The sequence below is a fragment of the Chinchilla lanigera genome, unplaced genomic scaffold (assembly GCF_000276665.1).
Source record: "Chinchilla lanigera isolate Chin_1 unplaced genomic scaffold, ChiLan1.0 scaffold00036, whole genome shotgun sequence".
NCBI lineage: Eukaryota > Metazoa > Chordata > Mammalia > Rodentia > Chinchillidae > Chinchilla > Chinchilla lanigera.
In genome coordinates, this window is record NW_004955437.1 from 1399649 (window position 1) to 1413089 (window position 13441).

The following is a 13441-nucleotide window of genomic DNA, read 5'->3' on the forward strand; positions in this document are numbered from 1 at the left end:
GGTGTTAGGGTCGGGGAGTCCCTAGGAAAGGAGCCAATCAGCACCGGAGCTGAAGCGCATCATCTGTCTCCAGGCAGACATTTTTTGTGAAGGCTCCTAGTCCACTGCCTGTGCCTGCCTGAAACTGCGCTGGATGAAGCTCTGAGGTGAAGGTTCCCTCTCATTTATAGAAGGCCTGTCTCCGTGAGAAGACCGAATGCCTTAGCGGGTACAAGAGCTTAAAGAGGAAAGCAATTCCAGTATGACAACTTTATGATATTTATAAAAGCTATCTTTTCTTAAAGTTAGAGTTCTTAACAGAAAAAAAAATGGACATCATGTTTCAGAGGACAGAAAATTATTGTCCCATAGATGTTTATTTATATTATGGGAGGTCCTCTGAGGAGCCCTACGTCCCGGTGAGAAAGACAGGGTTCTCCCAGGGAAGCGGTGTGCGCTGCAGCTCTAAGCCGATGTGCTTCCTGGGCCAACAAGTTGCTCAGCCTCTTTTTACTTCCAGCTGAGCTTCTCTGTGTACAATATGGGTGATGCTTCGTGTGTTTCACACTAGATCTTCACGTGTACACATCTGAGAGTAATGTGACATGATTACATTGTATAATGTCCCTTAACTGTCCCGTGTAATTCTTGGAAACATCAGGTTACTATGTGGGATAGAAGACAAAGCATTGGCATGCAGCCCTACTAGCAAGCGATCACTCCTTAAGCAGAAATCTATTGCTTCATGTTATTTCAATGAAACTGTGTGAAAAATTAATTAAGCTGACATTGCTCTTTGTCCTCAGCTATTTAAATCCTCCACGATGTTCTATAAACGCCCACAGCTTTCAAAGTCACCTTTCAAGGACAGAAAACGGAAGATGTAGAGAAGCCTTCTCCCAGGTCTGTAGTGTTACTGAGGGAGCTAGGATTTATTTGGAGATGGTACTGTGCCAGCCCTGAACATGACATCTTGAATGTGTACTAAACAGTGTGTCCTTAAAACAAATGTCTTCTTCACCAGCCTCCTCTTACCCATTTCTAATTTCAAATCAGTTAGAGCAGTGCCTGACAATCATTAATGACAGCTCTCATCTAGACCATATCAACCCCTCCTTCCCTCTCTCAGCTTCTGTTTCCCTTATTTTAGATTCTCCTTTTAAAACAGAACAGAATCTAAAAACAGAATACCCTGCCGCATTCCTCACTCAGAGGAGTTTAACAGCCAAAAGTAAGGAAGAGGCCACAAGAAGACGTTTCCGCTAGCGGCACATGAAAGGACAGGATTCTGAGAATAACCTGTGTCCGTGATAGGCAGGGAGCGCCTGACGCTGGGAGGCTGCCGCTGGGCTCCCACCCGCAGCGCTGTGCTCAGCGTCAGGAGAGCTCAGCACAGGGAGGGTGCCCATAGGAGCGGTGGCCGCGGAAGGACAGGACGTCAAACTCAGACCTGGACAAGGTGGCCAGAAAGGGACCTGGAAGTGCCCTCCATGTCCTTAGCCGCCACCTCAGACTGTCTCCCACCCAGGATAAGCAGCGGGCTCCGTCCCCCAAGCAAAAAGCTCCCTCTGGTTATCCTGGGCTGTGACGCAAAGGCTGCCTCACAGGGGGATTTCCCAGTCTCACTGGCCTAGTCACGCCCACTCTTCAGCTAGCAACAAAAGCGTCAGCTCACAACCCTTTTTCTGATTGGCTGGAACCTCTTTAGAAAGGCGGTGCTTTGGGTTTCTGCCAGCCTCCGCCCCAGCCCAGCCCTCTAGAGTTCTCTGCACTGCCCAACCCCTGCCGCATTCCTCACCCAGTGCAGCCGCCAGGGCCTGGGCTGAGAGGAAGATGATTTGGACAAACACTTCTCCCCCTGTAATTCACATAAACTGCCCTGCAGGGTCAGGGTAAGGGCGGTGTGGACCTCAAAAAGTTGATGGAGCCAGGGAGACAGTTCAGCAGCACAGCGCCTGCCTAGCAAGTACAAGGTACGAAGCCTGATTACTGGTACCAAAAAGGCGGCGGCGGCGGGGGGTAGATGGGATAAAGACACTGCCATTAATATGGATCAAGGATACAGGGTTATCCTTGATTCCTTCAGAGGAAAAAATAAAGGTTGTGCACTTCTTGCAGGAAACTCAAGAAGAAATCATCTCTGGTCAGCTCCACTGGAATCTGTATTTAGTCAGTTGATCATCATTTTCTCACCAGAGGGTCATCCAGGACTATTCTGTGGTCAGCAATCAAGAAATGCATCTCTTGAAGGATTCCGTGTGCTCCTTAATGCCAGTGGTAATAGGATACAAATGCCGACCCTTTTATTATTTTCCTTATTAAAATGTATCAAACTATTACCCCATATTTTCTAAATCTTATTAAATCTCTTTACATATTTCCCTTATGTCAATTCTGAGAGCGTTACATTATTTTTTCTTTTTCTTTTTTTTTGGTTTTTCTCCGGTACCGGGAACCAAACTCACGACCTTGCGCTTGTCAGGCAGGCGCTTTTGCCGCTGAGCTAAATCCCCAGCTCCTACATTATTTTTTCATTGCACGTATAAAGACATGTTTTTACACCAAGTTTTCTCTTTATGGTCACATTTTAGAGAAAATAAAGACAAATACCTGAGGTAAACAAAGGGAAGAAATAGTAGTAGTCAAAATAATAGAGTGACTGTTTAAAAGCCACTTCAGCCGGGCGTGGTGGCACATGCCTGTAATCCCAGCACTCGAGAGGCTGAGGCAGGAGGATTGTTGCAAGTTTGAGGCCAGCCTGGGTTACATAGGTGAGGTCAAGGCCAGCCTGAACTGCATAGGAGACCCTGTCTCAAAAAGACAAAAAAAAAAAAAAAAAAATCTAAAAGCCACTTCAATTCTGGAAGATTTCACTGTCTGTAGTAAGAGAGCACATCTCACAGGACCACCTTCATGAATGAAGATATAATTTATAAAAGTCCCTGCAATCTAATCTACAAGGAGCTCTATACACATTAATTTCCAATATGGTAATTATTAATTCATCTTTTTAACATGACTACAAAGCAAAAATTCTTCCTGGTATTTTTCACCTTGATTCAGTGATGGCCAACTTTTTAGAGACCAAGTGCCCAAACTGCCACGCAAAACCCACGTTTTTTTAAATTTTTATTTTAAAGAAAATAGTACAGAAAAAGCACAATAGCAAAATACAAACCCACTTATATATTGCAAAGTGCTAGCACTCAATTCGAAATGAATACTGAGGTTTTAGCTTAGAAAAAAAACTCATACATTAACATCTTCTATCTAAAAAGAAAAACAAGGGCTGGGGATTTAGCTCAGTGGCACAGAGCCTGCCTGGCAAGCGCAAGGTCATGAGTTCAATTCCTGGTACTGGAAAAAAAAAAGAAAAACGAGCATTGCCACCACTAGACTTTAGAAAATGGAATAACAATGGTCTTGAATCCCTACCTTTTACTTCCTCCTTATGGAGGGAAAGTGAGGTGGGCAAGTGTATGAGATGTGTCTGATCATCAGTCCACTTTATTTTCCCTCTCTGAACCGCCACCTCCATTGCCTGGTCAGAACTACCATTTCAACTATCATTTCTGATCTTGGAAGCTGGTCCTACTGGCTGAGGGCTTCCAGATACGGAAATCTGAGTGTAATAGGAACTGATGAAAGAGGAAGAAAGTGAATAAAGCTGTGTAGGCTACGTGGGCTGTAATGGCAGAGTCCAGAATCATGTTTCATCCTCCTTGGTTTGATCTGGAGAAAGAGAGACCACCTGCTCCTCATTGCAGCTGCTGCCATTTGTCTAACAGCCCTGCTCCAAACCACACACCCAAGTGCCCTGCGTTCCTCTCCAGCAGGATCCAGGTCCCTTGGTGTCTAAGCTCTGGATATGTTTTTGTTGCTAGTAATTCTATCTCACTTCCCAAAGACCCAACAGATCCCAGATGGTGAATTCTGGCACTTAATAATGTTTTTGTAGCTATGGTCCTGGACTTCAGAACTGAAAATACAACCCATACTTCTTACCTGCAAGAAGTACACACATTGGAGAGGACAAAGACATGGGTAAAAAATAAGCAACAAAAGTGTGCAATTATCACTAAAAGGGTGGTCAGACATTGCTCACCAAAGACAAAACTAAAGCGTGTCGGAGGGAAAATCATCACATACAATGAGACCCAGGCATTGGGCACACACCTTTATCCCAACACTAGAAAGGCTGAAGGCGGTGTGCAAAAAGTTAGAGCAACTTAGCAATTTATCGAGACAAAAAAAAAAAAAAAGCAATGAAAAGAGCCTGGGAATGTAGCTCAGTGCAAAGGCCCTGAGTTCTACCATATACAATAGTAGTCACCCCTGAAACATTGATTTTTCTCTTAGAAAGCATGAACAACAGGACTGGAAGATGATCATACTGATTTGTTGGATTAATTCATAAATGACTCGTCAAGACAAGAAGGATGATTTGACTGTATAGAAGTGATGACCGGATTTAAAGGAATTGTGATAATTCCCTGGTTTTGATATTGCCTTATAGTCAGGTAAGGTGTAACTGCTTAGGAAAAGTAGATGGCTGGTGTACAGAATCTTTTTGTATTATTGTTTCCATTCCTTGTTAATCTATAATTGTCTCAAAATACAGAATTCAAAACAGAAAACTAATGCAAATAGTTTCTTTTTTGAGTTAATTAAGTATTATGCATAACAGAAAGTTTCCAAAATGGAGCAGAGCAGCCGTGGATGGTGGAATCCATGTGAATGGCACTGTGCGGCTGTTTGAAACCATCTTATGTCATCTTTATTTTTAAAAATATTTCATTACTTCTTTTTCCCTCATTGTATCTTATGCTGAGTAATTTTATAGACCTATTTAAAATGATTCTTCCCTTAGCTATGGCAAGTTTGCTAATGAGTTTGTCAAATACATTCCTCACTTCTGTTAGTGTATTTTTTTATTTCTAGCATTTTCATTTGATTCTGTGAGCTGGTTTTTATCTCTCTGATCTTCCATGTTGCCTACCTTTCCCTTAGATACTGGATGGTTTAGATATGGGTTTCCCCACCAACTCTTATATTAATTTTGATTCCCCCTGTGGTAGTATTGGGAGGTGATTTATTAAAGGGGATTAATGACCTCATGGTGTTACAGTTTGGCTCATAAATGTCCCCCTAAAGTTCCTGCGTTGAAGGTGTGGACTCCAGTGAAGATGGTACTGGGAGATGAGGGAACCTTCAGGACACCGCCGAGCAGAAGGAAATTAGGTGTGGAGAAGGACATTCTTTAGTTACTATTTTGTGTATTGCCTGAGGCCTGACCAAGCCATGATTGCTGGGTTCTGGAGGAAGTCTAGCATAAGCATTGTAAGCCCCAGGTCAATACTAGATGCTTTGCTGAGATGTGTGTGAAGGAAGATAACAGGATGGCTTACTGGTCACGTCGCATTCCTATGATAATTGAGCTGTACTGTCCTTGCTAAAACAGTTGAGATCCTCTGATTCCTCTGCTGCCTCCTGGGTTGATTCTGAATAAAAGGTTACTGAAGAGGGTAATCAGGAGTCAGTCAGTCCTAGAGGCTGCTAGCACCTGATCACAGGATTTTGGCTCTCTTAGTTTGATTTTTCCTTACTTTTCTTATACATCTGCGGGCACCTAGTTTGGGGGACCTGTTCACCCTGGACAGGGATGGATGAGAAGTCCGACAATTAGGCCCTTGCCTGAGTGGCCACACACACCCTTCTCTCTCTCTCTGTCGTCTCTCTCTCTCTGCTATTCAGATTGCCACAGGATAAAAGGTTTCTTCTGCCAAACATGTCCACCTCACCATGGGCCTAAACCCATACACAAACTTGGAAATATAAGCCAAAATGAATCTTTCCTCCCTTTGTTTATCCCAAGTATTTGTCTCAGCAAAAATGAGCTCACGCACACACACGGGAATGACCTCTCACTCTCATGGGCCTGGATTAGTTATGATGAGAGTGGGTTTTGATAAAGCAAGGCTGCCTCTCCTGCTTACCTCTTTGGCTTGCATGTCCTGGCCCTTCTGTTCTCCACACTGAGTGGAGGCAGCATGGAGCTTTTGCCAGTGCCAGACCCTTGGACTCCCCAGGCCTCAGAAGCAAGAGCAAAAATTAACCTCTTGTGTTTATAGCTAACCAGTCTAAGGCATCCTTTATAGCAACAGTAAATATAATGACAGACACATTAGCATATTAATAATTGTTCTTTTAATTTCTTGGGCAATTGTTCCAACATCTATGTCATATCTAAGCCTGGTTCTGAGGATGGCCTTCTTAAAAACAAAAGTTCAGCAAATCCAGTTTTAAAGATCTAGTTGGTTTTTATTAGATTTTAATGAATTAGGCGGCACTCCATTCATAAAACAGGGAGGCGTCGGTGAGCTGAGCAGGGACAGTGGCTTTGGGGCAGCACAGGGCTGAAGAAGTAGAAACAGGAGAGAAAAGGTGGAGTGGTGATTTCAGAGTTGCTTTCCTTACAAGATCAAAAAGGGTGGATTTCCTTACTATGTCAGCTCAGGGAAACGGGACCCTTTTCACCGGTTGTTATGAATCTCCTTGTAAAACAGGTCTGTTTTAAAGTTCAGTTTGATATGTGGCATCTACATGAATGGCTCCATTTGGATTTGGTCTGGTCTTGGGCCTAGTGCAGGACTCGGTCCAAAACAAGAGCCCCTGATAAATTGTATTTAATGATAAAATTGATTTGAATTATTCTGAAACACTATGTTGTTGAAAGATATGTTCAACTCTAGATTCTGTCCTGTGCTCTTCTGCTGCATTTACTTCAAAACTGTGAGTACCTACATTTTTCACATTTGTGGGAAATTATTGTACTGCAGGACATCAGCCCAAAATATTTAGTGAATCAAAACTGTAACCCAATGCCACAAAGCAGACAAGAAAAAATTAAGTATATGAAGCTAAGAGGAAAGGTCTTTGTTTTGATCCAGTAAAAAGTCAGTACATTAAAATAAGCAGCCATTTACTCAGAATAAGAGGAGCAATAATCCCTGTTCTCCTTGCTCCTCTGAGTCTTTTTCCTTTGTCATGTCTAGGTCTCAAAATTATTGCCTTGTCTCCTGAAGAAAGAAAGCACTTCCTCAGCAAGCACAACTGTAATACCCATGAGCAGGCGCCGGAAGACCACTTTGACAGCTTCAGGCAGTCCAGGTGTTGTTGCCAAAGACCTGGACACTCAGTGACCCAGAGTTGGTTTCTTCACCTTCACCAACCCAGAGCAGACCCCAGGTACCGTGCGTGAGAGCCATGAATGCAGAGTCCCTGGCTGATTGCCAGGTCCATGTGGACGGTGCTGGCAAGTCCCCCTGGGGCACCAGAGGTCTGGGCTTTGGGGCTTCGTTGGCATGGCCACAGCTAGTCCAATGGTGGTGGGGACCAGGCTACAGGAGTGGCAGGTATGACAGTCGACCTGGAGAACACCAATATGGGTATGGACAATCCAGAGGCTACGGACATAGCCAGGCTGATTATGACCACTACTCCAGAGGGAATTACAGAGAGAGTTATGACAATTGAGAGGCATGTACACAGGATACACACAAGGATGACACTTCTGGTCCAGGGTCACCCTCCCTCTCACTGTGGTTTAAAGATTTTTGAAGCTACCCTGAAACTTCTCTTTTAGTACATCACCTACTTTTGAATTAAGCTCCCAAGGTATGGAAAGATCTCTTAGAAAGTCTTAGTTATTCTTTAATATTCTTACCTCCATTTACAGGCAAATTTCAGGGACATGTTTAGAGTCCAGGAACTTTTCCTTTCACAAAATTTTTAATTTGGGGTCTCAGGATCATTGCTTCTGGCAAAAAGAAAGTTTGGCAAGGCTGATTTTTTTAAGTCAACATGTGTGTAGGGTCATTTTTAAAAGGTGTATACAATTTTTATACTGACTAGGAAGTAATTTTTGAATGCACTTCTAAGCAGTCTACACCAAGAATATGATTGCCTAGAGCTCTCTTTCATTCAAGATCACCACCCTGATTATAAGAACTTCTTACAAATGTTGTGAATGCCATTTTTTAAAATACTGAAAAAAAATTCACATGTTCCTTGGGTAGTGTTAAGATGTCCTTCATGGAACTGACTGGAAAGATGAAAGCTGAAGGAAAAAAAAAGCAGAGAACAATAACCAGGTGACATAGCAGAAACTTTTATCACACGCCAGTTGTTGGAGGAGGGAAAGGGCTGCCTTGGCTGAAGGAAGTGATTGCAAGATCAGAGCAGAACCAAATATGGGATGTGGCTTGGGGTGAAAAAAAGTGGTTCACAGCAGCTGTGTTTAAATTAGACCATGAAGCAGTTTCCTCTCCAGCCAGTGGGCGGGAGCGCTTGTCACTTGTCTCTGGCAGACTAAGGCACTAAAGATGCTCCAGAAAAACTTCATTCATAAGAGCAACAAATACATGAAATGTCAAAACAGAAAATTCTACCAGCCATGTGAGAAATTTACCTAAGGACAGAAGTTTAATATAGAAAGAAATACATCATGTTCTGGAACAGACAATTGGGTCATTTTCCCAAGCACAATATATAGATGTTGTAAAACTTTAACCCAATATTAATAACAGAATTTTTAATAAAATTCCTCAAGAACAAGTGTACAGAAATATATATATATATATATATATATATATATATAAAATTGAGGAATTTGCTCTAATTAATCTTTACAAATGATACAAAGCTAAACAATTAAATCATGTCTATACTGCTACAAAAGAGGACAACTGTGATGTAACACTGGCTGCACAAAGCACACTGGGAAATGTATTTACTGTATTTCCAGGAAAGTGCTTCACCTTTAAGACTATCTGGGCATGGGAGAGAGACTCTTATTTCTCAGAAGCTTCATGTTACAGGTTATACGGCCCTCTGCTTCTGCTCCGTGCACAGACAGGCACAACTACTGTCCTGCGTCATCTGGACTGTGGAGGAAAGGGCAGATCCACGGGGAAGTGGCCAGGGGGGTGGGAGGAGCCGGGAGGCCAGGGTCTCTGCGTGGTCGCTGAGGCACTCGTCAGCGGAATGGTGGTGAGGAAACTGGTGCGTGAAGATGTTCTAGAGTCAGATTTTTAGAGGAAGTAGATATTTTTAAAGAATTTCAAATCATGTTTCTTGGCGTTTGAAACATATTCCAATTCAGTATTTCTGAGGAAACCGAAGTAAAGGTTGCAATTGTTTTAAATTATGTCCTGACCATTTTATTCTTGTATTTCTTTAAAAATGCCACACAGGAACGACCTATCTTCCTAGCTAGGAAAGTTATTCTGCCTTCATTTGATAAATTAAGAATTAAATGCATGATAAAAGTAAAATTGCAATTCAGCAGAATAAGGAGATTTTTAACTAAAAATGCTGTTCAGTAAATTGATTAGTTATTTGGAAATAAGGAGCACTCATATATAAACACAGAGAGATGATATTGATGGAGATTAAGTTTAAATGTGAATAGAGAATGAACTGAAAATATACAGAGTGAATATTTTATTAGAAATGGTGAGATAATTTTAAATAAAACAAAAAATACCAAGTTGGATTTTATTTTAAAATCATCATAAATAAAATCATAAGTTTTACAAAAAATTACAAACTACTGTGTGAAAAGTGTATTAATAGCAAGCAGTCTAGTTACATAAAAGGTGCCTGTCATGGCACGTGCAAAATTTAAATGAGCAAGGATATTACAGTAAATTTTAACAGCAATCCTAACATGAATAAGAACTTAGCAGTTCATAACAACACCCACTTACTGTCTTTTAGGTCAGTGTCTCTGCAGGGCTCAATCGGGCCTGCTGCTCCAGGTCTCACAAGACTGAAGTCTCAAGCAACCAGTGCAGTTCTCATCTGAGGTCAGGATCTTCTCCCAAGCTCACTGGCTGTTGACAGAACTCATTTCTCTGTGTGGCTAATTTGCCAGCCAGCGGTCCCTGCCAGCTCCTGGGGCCTGCCCTTCACGCCTAGATCCTGTCAGGTCTTTGCCATTTTTCTCACTTCATCCTCAAAGTCAGCCACAGGCAATCACTCTCAGGTTGAATCTCCAGGAAGAGTTCAGTCCCTGGTAAGACCTCACTGCAAGTTCACACTCACCCAGAATAACACCACTCTTATCATTAACTGTGGTCAACCCATAAGGCAAGCACAGCAGGGATTATCCCATCATATATGCAGGTTCCACCGCACAGAAAGGAAAGGGATTTTGTCAGGTGCTTACATCGGCAGGCAGTGTTTGTGGAGACCATCTCAGAGTTCCACTTGCCATACCCAGCCCTCTGCCCATCAGTAATCCAAGTCCTTCCCAAATGTGAAACACAGTAACCCTATTCTGGGTCCCCAAAGTCTCAGCCCCACTATCCCTTCTAAACCGCATTAGCTCGAAGCCCAAATTCTCCTTACCCTCAGACCAACAGTCTGCATACCAAACTTTATTAGAAAATAAGCATGTTCTTTTATTTATATATAGGAAGCACGGGGATCTAACATTTACAGTCACTTAAGTGGCAGGACTGAGTGCTGACCAGTGTTTCTACTAACTGCGCTGACAGGACATTAGAAAGCACCTGTAAGAGACTATCTAATCATATCTGAAGAACCCTCTCCTTACCATCAGAGAAATAGAGATGAAGCTATTATTGTCCGCATCTGCATTCTGCTTATCTAGATTTTGTATTCTTTCACAGTACTGTATAGTACTAATTTCATTCAAATCTCCTCAACCTTTCTTTAAAAAAGAGGAACCAAACATTAGCTCGCAGAAAGCTGTAACAAGTCTATATTTGGCTCTCTTTCTTGCAGGGAACACTTTTAGTTTCTTTCCCACTACGAGCTGATTTCCTGACCTCCAGACACGGAATTCAAGACTTCAGCCCCACTCCCCATAGGCATTTGCATCTGGTTGGAGTGGACTTTTCTAATTCAGGTCATAATTTTCCTGACTTTTTGTTTGCTGTTGAGAACAATATTTTCCTGCAGACTGAAAATTGTACCAATTATATTAAGACTTAGGACCAGGCAGGCATCCTGTTTGAACCTAGTGTGTGTCCGGGCCTACTTTTCTGGGCTATGATATCAAAAGCAGCTTAGTTTTCACAGCCATTGCATTGCCACTCTAATCTGCTTCATTTACTTTTCAGCACTGGGGCTCCCATTCATTCCCACCTGGTGTCATCCGTGAGAAGATAGAAAACTTGCTTTGGCCAAGTGCAGCTGTTGGGTGGATGTTGAGATCAGTCAGCCCGGAGGAAAGAGAACGTGAGCTTGGTCTGCTCTCCCGGCCACCCAGAGCTGCAGGACTTCTTCCTTACTCCTTGCTGGTGCCGCAGGGAGACAGAAGCACCTGCCTGGAATGTCTCCTGATGCTGGGGATAAATGTGCCTGCGTCACAGTCTTCCTCTAGGTGACAGAAGACATGGGCCTGAGTGTAGCTTTGTGGGAGACGGGGAGCAGGGCTCCATAACTGCAATAGGGATGGCACGTTCCCACCTGCAGCTCCTTTATTCTCTCCTCCTCTTTCATTTTATCTATCAGTGTTATATCTTTGGAATAGAGGGGTTTATCAGATGTTAAAGTTCCAGACTCATTTTGATCAGAAATTCTCTATATTCATCCCCATATAATTTGTTCCAGGAGTGAGGATTTGTCTTTTATTGTGATATTATTTCCATTAGGGTTTTTTCCCCTTATGGGATTCCTGTGTGCCCTTGGTTACAAAAATATACAGGCCAGCAGCTCTCTTTGTTGTTTAAAAGTCCCCAGGTATTTCATGGTCCTAGACCAGTTATTAAGTCAATTTCTTACTTTGGTATCATTGAAGGAGTAGGAAGCCAAGTTCTTATAATGTCCTTTCCTTAACAGGACAAATATTTTCATTACTGAGTAAGACAGAGTGAAACCACAGAAATGTTTAAAACTTTGCTTACATATCTATGATGTGAGGAATTTCTCTGAATTAGATAAGAGTTTTCAAATATTGGAAGAATATTTTCATGTATTTTGTACTATTCACAATGTAGTCCCTTTTACATTTAATTTATAAACTTCAGACAGTGAGTCTACCACCCATTTTGTGAATAAAACTTTTAGAACACAGGTATGTTCTATTTACATATTGTACATGGCAGCTGTCGTTCAACAATAGCAGAAATAAATAGTTGTGACAGACCGCACAGCATATTTCAGTGTTGCCTCAGAGGAAAAAACTGATCAACTTCTGATGTAAGAATAAAATTATGAGTCAAGTTCTGATTCACAGCATTTGCTGGCTTCCACTGTGTAAATACTTGCACAACGGCCTATGTCAAGTTACCAACATGATGTCACTGAATGTAGAACTGGGAGGAGATGTACAGCAGCTCACACTCATACAGCCCTTCCAACATTCACCTTCCATAGATTTAAGTAATGACAAAGGCATCTGTAACAGTACTATGAAAAAAATTAGGAAGTGATGAGGTTTTGTACTTTTTTGTTTTTAATACTGTCAGTTTAATATTTACAATAATGGCTTTGTTTAATAGATGATTTGCAGAATTTATGAAACAACTGACTCTTGCAGGCTTGTGTGCCCTGCCGGTAATGCATCGCAGCAGATGCACATGAAATCACCCCAGCTTCTAGTGTGCTGTGTCCTCCTCCAACACCACATGAGACACTAAGTTCCAGCCTCCACTCACAGCTATACTTGGGATTTCCCTCTTTGTTTCTCTGTCATTAGAGCTTCACTCTTGAATCTTTAGCTTGTTGTGTGGTTTTATTGTGCTGCTTGTCCCACATTTGTATGAGTTGTGATTGAAAAATAAGGTGAACATCTATATTTTTGAAATTTATTACAATAAAAGATGCATTGCCATCAATGTCCCTCAAAATTGTCCCCTTTGATTTGAACACACTTATACCATGACTATTGCTACTTCCCATAGCACTTCTGAAGTCCTCTTTCATGAGTGTCTAGATTTGTTATTGTGGCAGTTTCAATGTCCCAAACCAATTAAGACCATTTACCTTTCATGGTCATTTTGACTCTGTGGAAGAATCAGAAGTTTGCAAGGTGCCAAATCTGGTAAATAAGGCACCTGGGGACACACCAGAAGGTTTTGCTTTGACAAACATTGTTGTAGACATTTTGAAACTATGCAGAACATCAAGGCAGCCATGACGGCACAACCAAAGTCACCCACAAAAGGGAAGTGCCAGAATGGCTTCACAAAGTGGCAATAATGGTAGGATAAGTGTGCTCAAAGGGAAGGAGTATTTTGCGGGATATTGATGGCAGTGTGTCCTTTACTGTATTGAATTTTTTAAGCATTCATTGTATATTTTGATCACACTCTGTGTTTACTTTAGACAGCCGTACTGCCCAAGAGATCTCATAGCACAGCACTGAGGGGCAGCCTGATTTCTTGCACGTTTATCCCTCAGTCCTCACTTTGAAAATTAATGTTTTATC

At 42.0% G+C, this 13441-nt stretch overlaps 1 long non-coding RNA gene across 3 annotated transcripts; it reads left to right on the forward strand.

Moving 5' to 3' along the window:
* The first annotated feature begins 1699 nt into the window (after positions 1-1699).
* LOC102022010 lies at positions 1700-12161 on the forward strand. 3 transcript variants are annotated; one of them, XR_001235002.1, is made up of 6 exons: positions 1700-1952; positions 2098-2256; positions 4339-4499; positions 7035-7227; positions 9760-10057; positions 11130-12161. It is a non-coding gene; the product is annotated as an uncharacterized LOC102022010 (long non-coding RNA). The 3 variants fall into 3 exon arrangements; XR_001235001.1 differs by having other exon boundaries at positions 1709-1952; positions 9760-9848; XR_001235003.1 differs by lacking the exon at positions 9760-10057 and having other exon boundaries at positions 1710-1952.
* The last annotated feature ends 1280 nt before the right edge of the window (positions 12162-13441 follow it).